This window comes from Gossypium arboreum, chromosome 4, assembly GCF_025698485.1.
Source record: "Gossypium arboreum isolate Shixiya-1 chromosome 4, ASM2569848v2, whole genome shotgun sequence".
Lineage (NCBI taxonomy): Eukaryota > Viridiplantae > Streptophyta > Magnoliopsida > Malvales > Malvaceae > Gossypium > Gossypium arboreum.
The window spans coordinates 107,411,544-107,420,647 of NC_069073.1; positions in this window are offsets into that span (position 1 = coordinate 107,411,544).

Here is a 9,104-nt window from a genome sequence, read left to right on the forward strand (position 1 = left end):
ATGGCTTGGCAATTTTGTAATTGGAATTAATTTTAAAGGTTAATTTTGGAAATTAATAAATAAAGGTTAATTAAAATAAAACCAAAATGCCATCATCTTTCCTCATCTCTTTCAACCTATTTTCACAAGGGAAGAAATCCATTTTTGAGATCTAGGTTCGACCAAGGCTATTTTGTCCAATTAGGTATGTATTTTGTCTCCTTTTTTATTATTTCTATGTTTTGGGGATCTTTGTAGCTTAATCTAGCTAACTTGAGGACTAATTTGAAAATTTTTTAAACTATTAGGGTTTTTCCATTGATGAATATGCATGCTTTTTAAAGTTTGATGATAGAAAAATGAATGGTTGTTGTTAGATAAACAACTTTTGTAAAGTAATTTTTGGTGAAATTGTCAATTAGGGATTAAATTGAAAAATAGAAATTATTATGTGGTGAAATTGTTAAATAAATGAAATATAGGGCTTGCTAGGGACTATATTGATATTCGGCTATGATGGGTTATGATGGAATTTCATAAATTTCCATTTTTATGAGATAAGGACTAAATTGCAAAGAATTAAAAGTATAGGGGCAAAATGGTAATTTTCCAAAATTACATGTTGGACTAAATTGAATGTGAATTATATTGAATTGGGTTAAATTTATTCGTATAGATCTAGTTAGACCTTGTACGGAGTTAGGTCGGGGCAAAGAGAAAGTCTCAAATTAATCGCCTCTGTATCTACATACACTTGTCCTGGTAAGTTCGTGTAATTAAATTGCATATTTATATGCTTTAATTCAAATATATGTACTTGGAGTGTATAACTGCTACGTATAATTACCGATCGCATATCCGACGACTTATGACGACTACCGAGCCCCGTTTGAACCTTAGAAATTCGTAGGATGCAAATGACATGTCATTAGGGTTACCTATTCTCAGCTCGTATAAGCTTACTGATATTCAGCTCGCAGGAGCTTACCGTTACTCAGCTTGAAAGGGCTTACCGATTACAGCTCATAAGAGTATATAGATTCAGAGCTCGTATGAGCATACATGTACAGGAGTTGACGAATTACAGTTTAGTACACCTCGTGTATGCTACCAGAGTATCCAATGATATTCTAAATGGTTCAACAGGCAATGTTCTGTTACAAGATTATACGAGTTCAGTATAAACTACTACATGTATTTACATGAAGTACATGGAAGTGATGCTACGTGATATATCAATATATGAAATGAATGATACATGTCTATGAAATGTGAATAATTGTTGAGCTCATCCATGAGTATTAGATATTATGTGTGTTTTACATGGCTAACATGTTGTTGAAAATGTGTTTAGGCTTTTGGCCATTTTGGTTGGGATATGCTATGTTTGCTTACCTTAATTTTGATTTAAAATGCTAAGTTAAATTTTAAGTTATACAAATTTACTAAGGTTAAATGCTTACTCTGTGTTATTTTCTGTGTTTTATAGTGATTCGAAAGCTTATTCGAGTTGGAAGATTGTCGGAGCTATATCATATTATCTATCGGCTCTTTTGGTACTTTCAGTTGTTTAGTTTCAGTTATAATGGCATGTATAGGTTATTTCGACTAATATTAGCATATGTGTGATGCTGTGGTTATGACCATATGCTTTAGCTTGTGTTTTGGTATATTTTTCTATGTATATAGAAATGACCTTATCATGTTTGATATGCGGTTTGGTATAGTTAATATGTGAATTAATTTATGTTTAATGGATGAAAAATTAAATGGTAGTTGAATATGCATATGGATATGTATTATAATTTGGAGTGATTTAGTACTTGCTATGTATAATGATATTAGTTTTGAATGGTTTGTATTGGTGTTTTTAGTGCACCAGTTACAAGTGACTTATATATGACCATTTGATGCTAGAAATCAAGTACATAAATGGTATATTTTGATTAATGGCCAACATGGTAAGTTTTGGTACAAATATGCATATAAGTTAGTTAAACAATTGAATATATTGAATGTTTAAATATACATGTTATAAGTTGTCATTTGAGGTGCCTAAGGGCATATTGGTTGTATGTAAAGATATTACATGTTTAAGGCTTGATTTTGGCTTGTTTTGGATGGCTATTTATGACTTGTGTATATGAAAAATCTTAAGTTTAGGTTGGTGCCAAATTGGGTGAGAAATGTGGCTTGTAAAGTGGCTTATTTTCATCCACACGGCCAAAGAAATGGGGGTGTGTCTCAGCCGTGTGTCACACACGGCTAGGTGACATGGCCACGTGTCCCTTATAGCTTTATAAAGGTTGGCAAGTCAGGCTGTTACACGGCCTAGCACATGGACTAGCACACAGGTGTGTAAGGTTACTTCGAAAGGGAACACGGCCTGGCACACCAGCCTGTGGCTTGGCCGTGTGACCCAAGTCAATGAGTTACACGGGCATGGACACAGGCTAGGACACAGCCGTGTGTCCTTATTTTAAATGTCCGCACGACCTAAGACACGGGCGTCTCTATTGGCCGTGTAAGTCACATGGCCTGGCCACACGGCCGTGTGACTCCTGTATTTTTGAAATTTTCCCATGTTTTCGAAAAAATTCTTTGAGTTTCCGATTTAGTCCCGACTTGTTTTAACGTGTATTTTGGGCCTCGAGGGCTTGTATAAAGGATAATATGTATATTTTCGATTGGTTTATTATATGAAATGTTTGAAATTTATGTTTGTTTGATATGCAAACTCTGGTAATGCTCCGTAACCCTATTTTGGCGATGGATACGGGTTAGGAGTGTTACAACATGCGATCTATTTCTCTTACTTATTATTTTCATTCTTTCCATAATCCATCGATTCTCTATGCAATACATTTCAGGTTATCTCGAGCTAGTGAATGAACCAATTGGACATATATAATTATGGCTCAACTAATTTGTAATTAAGTTTCGACTCTTCGTCTATTAATTACAACTTAATCATGGAGTCATTCCACTATAGTACCATGACTGTACTCTCCCTATTATGTATCACTACATTGACACTTTTCACTACTTGTCATCCTATTTTTTAAACATTTCTTAATTCAACTATTGGATTGAAATATGAAAAAAAATAAAATAAATCTGGTTTTATTTTTGAACACATTGGTATAAATAAAAATAAAATTATCCTACTTTGCTACTTTTTTAAGAATAGGGTTTTTAGCTTATTTTTGCCAACATATCATATTTTTTGTACATTAAAAAGGATGTAAGTGATATTTTCATAAGTGTGTTACCTTTATAGGATATTCTTAATCTATTGGGATGAAATTGTTCTCCTAATATAATATTATTTTATCTTGCAGTGACCATTACATTTTTTATATATATAAAAATCAACTACTAATACATTGTAATTAAATCATTTGTTTTATGACAAATGACACGTGGTGTAATACCGAAATTTTTACAAGAAGATATTATCATTGATATAGTAAAATAAGGAAATAAAGTGACATAAAGGGAAATTTTGAGTTATGTCAATATTAAGAAGTATATTATGATATATTAATTCAAGAAAGGACTAAATTGTAAAAGTGAGAAAAGTTTTGTTGTACAAGAGTAAATACTCAAAATTTAAGGGGTTAAGTGTAAATATGAAAAATTTGAAGGACCAATAGTGTAAATATTTTAAGAGTGGAATGATCTAGAAACTAAGGAAAATGGATGAATTAGGACCAAATTGAATAGGTGAAGAACTATGAGGGACTAAATTGTAATTTTACCAAAATTAAAAGATGACTCAAGGATGGAATTTTAAAAGATAATAAAGGGCAAAATGGTCAATTGGAAGAGAGAGAAATCTAGAAAGTAATGATGATGTTGATGATATTTTATGATTATTTAATTAGATATATATTATTTTAATGAGATATTTTATTATTATTTTATTATTAATTATTTAGTATAAAAGGAAGGAAAGATGAAGAATTTTCATCATCTTTCCATGCATGCAACCAACGTTAGAAGAGAAGGAAAAGAAAGAAATTTTCTTTTCTTTACAATTTGGTCCTTCCACCAAAAATTCACCATTTCCACCTAGAAATCAAAAGAATTTCCATTGCTACTAAGAGAGAAATGTTAAGGAGACCATGGGGAGTTAGAATATCAAGTTGGATTCAAGAAATAGAAGCTGGAGAGAGAGAAAATCAAGTTAAAGATTAGTATCAATAGAACAAGGTAAGTATATCAAGATTTCAATATGTTTTAAGTTTGTTATTATTGATAAAACATGGAAATAATGTTATAGTAGAGTTTTCTTACATAAGGTCTTATGTTCTTGATATGTTAGTGAAGAGAAAATAAGAGAAAGTGATGAGAAATGGTGTAGAAAAAGAAAACAAGGATGTTATAACATGGTAATTAATATCTTGTACTAAAACAGTTTTGGACAGCAGCAGTAGTCTAAGTTTGAAAAATCATCAAAAATTATAGAAATCTAATTATAGGATGAATAAAATATGAAATTAAATATTATTAAGTCTAGTTTCTTATAGAAGAAATGATGTAAGCAATGGAATTGTAAATCAGGAGATATGATGAATTTTGTGAGACAAGGTCAGAATGATTTCGGGTTTCCCTGTTCTGAATTTGTAAAATCATAAAAAAATGGATAAAAATAATTATGGGCTTAAATTTATATTTTTAGAATCCTGAATGAGTCTATTTTCAATAGAAACAAACATGAACATCATTTGAATTCTGTACGAGGAGATAATTAATTTTTAGTGAAGAAGGGTCAGAACTATCAGACAGCAGAACAGGGGTAACTTTAAAGAATAAACTGTACTTATTGGATAAACCAAAAATTATGAAAATTTTATGGTAAGAATATATATGAGTCTATTTCAGGTAAAATTATCGGATCTTAATTTTGAGTTCTATATCTCCAGATATAAATAATTTAATGACTATGACACAGATGGACAGCTTGAATATTCATAAAAGTAAATAATAAAAATTATGGATAATGTTAATTACAAGTGTGTTATCTACATTAAGGATGTGGAATGGAGAGAAGGAGGAGGAAAAATATGTATGAATATTCATCTAGCATGGCTAATTTGCATATTTTAGGCTCAAGGACTAAATTGAATAAAAGTAAAACTTTATGGGCAATTTTGAAAAATGTCAGAAATGACCAAATTGCATGAAATGCATTATTTTATTATTTAAATTACAAAATTTAATGAAATTATTAATTTAGTTCAAGATCGGGGGAAAACATGTTTTAGGGATTAAATTGAAAAGTGTTGAAATTATGGAAAATTCTGATATTTTATAGAATTCATGGATTGTTATCAATATATATGAGAATAATAGCTGGAAATAAGGATTAAATTGCAAGTATTTTATTTTCCTGACCCTAAGGACGAAATCGTCATTAATTAAAAGTTTAGGGGCAAAATGGTAATTTTACCTAGAGCATTAATTAAATGCATTAGAATATGAAATGAATGAAAATGATGATCAAATTTATTTATAAAGATCCGGACGACTCAAATATGAGACTTGATCGTGGAAAAGAAAAGATATCGGATTAATGAAATTATAAACACAAACAAGCAATGAGGTAAGTTTGTGTAACTTGAATTGTATTTTAAATACTTGAAATATGTGATTAAGTGATGAAAATATGATTTGAATGTTCAATTCATGATATTTGATAAAATATTGATAATACTCGATATAAATTGAAAATAAATCCCGGTTGAATGAAAGGAAAATTCGATGGATCTCTAAAAAAGAATTGAAGGTAAAAAGGATCTAGCCCGGACGGGTGATCCTATCCTGATATAGCCCTCTCGAAGTACGTGTAAATGGATTTAGCCCGGACGGGTAATCCGAATTAGGGTCTGAATTTAGCCTAGACTGGTAATTCAGATCCAAGCTCATTAGAGTAATTGTCGTTGCAGGGGATTTAGCCTGGACTGGTAATCTCGACAATACTCTATGAGTTTATATTATAGGGGATTTAGCCTGGACTGGTAATCCCACTGTAAGGATAAGGTTCGCGGGAGTGTGCTCTCTGATATGAAATGTGTAAGACCATGGTTGAAAGATACCATGGCAACCTGATATGAAATGTGTAAGACCATGGTTGAAAGATACCATGGCAGCCTGATATGAAACGTGTAAGACCATGGTTGAAAGATACCATGGCACCTGATATGAAACGTGTAAGACCATGGTTGAAAGATACCATGGCAACATGACGGGAAATAAATAAGACCATGGTTGAAAGATACCATGGCAGCGTGACATGAAATGAATAAGACCATGGTTGAAAGATACCGTGGCAACATGACAGAAAATGAGTAAGACCATAGTTGAAAGACACTATGGCATCATGTCAAAGATAAATAAGACCGTAGATGGGAGACGCTATGACATCTGTTGAACAATTGATATTCAGGTAATATGTATCAGATGACGAATGGTTATATGAAATAATTATAAAGATAGATAAACGAAATAAGTATAAGTACATGGAATATAATTTATGTTAAGTTTGATATAAACTATTACTGGAATAAATATACATAAAATATATGGAAATGATAGAGCATGAAATATTGATATAATGAAATGAATGATATATGCTTTTGAAGAAACGGTAAGTATTTAATTTTTTTTTTAGTGATCTGTAAATGGTAGTAATGCTCTGAAACCCTGTTCTGGTAGCGGATACGGGTTAGGGGTGTTACATGTGGCCACGTTTCTTTTTCATCAGTCATGTAATGACTAATGAGAGGATATCACTTACCTTTATTGGGTGAATTCCATTGTTGTGGAATGATGCTGTAACACCCCTAACTCGTACTTATCGCCGAACTAGGGTTAAAGGCGTTACCAGACATATCAGAACATTTAGCATTCATTTTAAAAACATCATAGCATTAAAGGTCAAATATCAATAAAAATTCCCTTTCATTGGTCATCGAGACCTTAAACATACTTTTGAAAAAGATCGGGACCAAACCAAACGCAGACAAAATTTTTGAAATTTATACATTTTTCAAAGTTACAGAGGTCACACCCCGTGTGAACAGGCCTGTGCTTCACACGGCATTAGACATGCCTGTGTGCCTAGACCGTGTCAAATCAGGGAATACATACTGAATTAATCATGCGGCCACAAGACATGCTCATGTGCCTTGGCCGTGTTCAAGACTGACTTAAAATCGAAGGGTACCCCAGAGGACACATGGCCGTGCAACATGATCGTGTGTCGCACACGGCTGAGACACATGCCCGTGTCTCTACTCGTGTGTACAAAAATAGGTCATTTGAAAAGCTAATTTGCCAACCCATTTGGGTCAATCCTACAAGCATCAAACCAAGCACATTTGCACTATAATTTTAGCCAATTTCAATACCAAAACATAAATCATTCATGCCATATAATTATCAACCAAATTCATGCTTATAAACTATACTCAATCATATCAAGTCACAAGCCAAAATCATACCAAAACATATGGTTTCATAATCTCTAATCATATAATTAAATCTCATGCCAAAACCTTACCAAATTCCATACTAGGCACATTTCAAAAACTTACCAAATTGACCAACTCTCTTGACCATCCAAAACACTTCGCATAAATAATATTGCATCACATAATTCATACCAAAAACTCATTTATATACACAACCAAAACCAAGCTAAATCACATGGCTAGATATATACACTTCACAACACATAATTAACTATTTCTAGCCTATACATGTCATACTTCCCGAATTTACACTTTTAAAATGTACCAAAAAATAAAAGTTTGATAGTGTGGTGATGTTCCTCGACGATCCCCGAGCTCTCAGTAGCTTTGATATCTATAAAACAATGCAAACACACACAAAGTAAGCTTTCAAAAGCTTAGTAAGTCATATACAAATAAACTTAACAAATAACATCAATTCATTCTTAAAATTTAAGGCAAAGTGCATTCACTTAACCATATATCTCTTATAGTTCATTTGAACATAATTCACATATACATATCATAACTCATTCTCATAGTAACTCATATAATATATTCATCAAGGTACATTTTTTTACCTTTCATTCTCACACATGATATACAATTCAAACGTACCTGAATCAGATACAAATTCACATAGTCATCTTTTTTCTCGGAATGCCCGTTGAACGTTTCGGAATCATAAGGATATGCGAATATCGATACCATTGTCCCAAACGGTGGTCTTACATGTAATCAAATATCGATACCATTGTCCTAGACAGGGTCTTAGACGAAATCAAATACGATGCCAACGTCTTAGACTTGGTCTTAAACATAAATCATAAGTCGATGCCAATGTCCCAGACATGGTCTTATATGAAAACACATACCGGATCCTATGTCATGACATATGTATCCTAACTATTTATAAGGTTCATACGAGACTTTTCGGACGTCGGAACTTTGTTGATACTTTCTCGGATGTCTCATTTTTCTCAATTCATATATTCATTCATCATATTACATAGCATATATTTGATAGTAGTTCAATTCAAAACACATTTACTTGTATATAGACTTACCTTGTACGGATTTGGATAGACGGAATCGGCTACTCGACGACTTTCAACTTTCCCCGATCTAATTCTGTTTTCTTTGGTTCTTGATCTATATAAATTCAAATTTAACTCTTTTATTCACCAAATCACTCAAATCAATCCACAAACACACATTTAGGACATTTTACAAATTAGCCCTCATATTTTTCATATTTTGATAATTTAGTCCTTAATTCACAAAATCACAAAATACACAAAATTTCTTTGTACACATGCCTAGCCGAATTCTCATAGTGTTCATACAAGCCCATATGTTTCATTTATTCACATTTTAGTCCATCAATTTTTTTTTACAATTTAGTCCAAATTACTCAAATTCATAAAAAATTCAAAGACAAAACTTAGTAATCTAACACATATCTTTAATTTACTAACATCAAACTTCATAAAGCTCATAGTTTCATCAATGGCATAACTTAAAATCATCAAGAAAGTGAAAAATTGAGACATGGGCTTGATAGTATACAAAGCAACGATCATAAAAACGTAGAAATTATCGAAAACG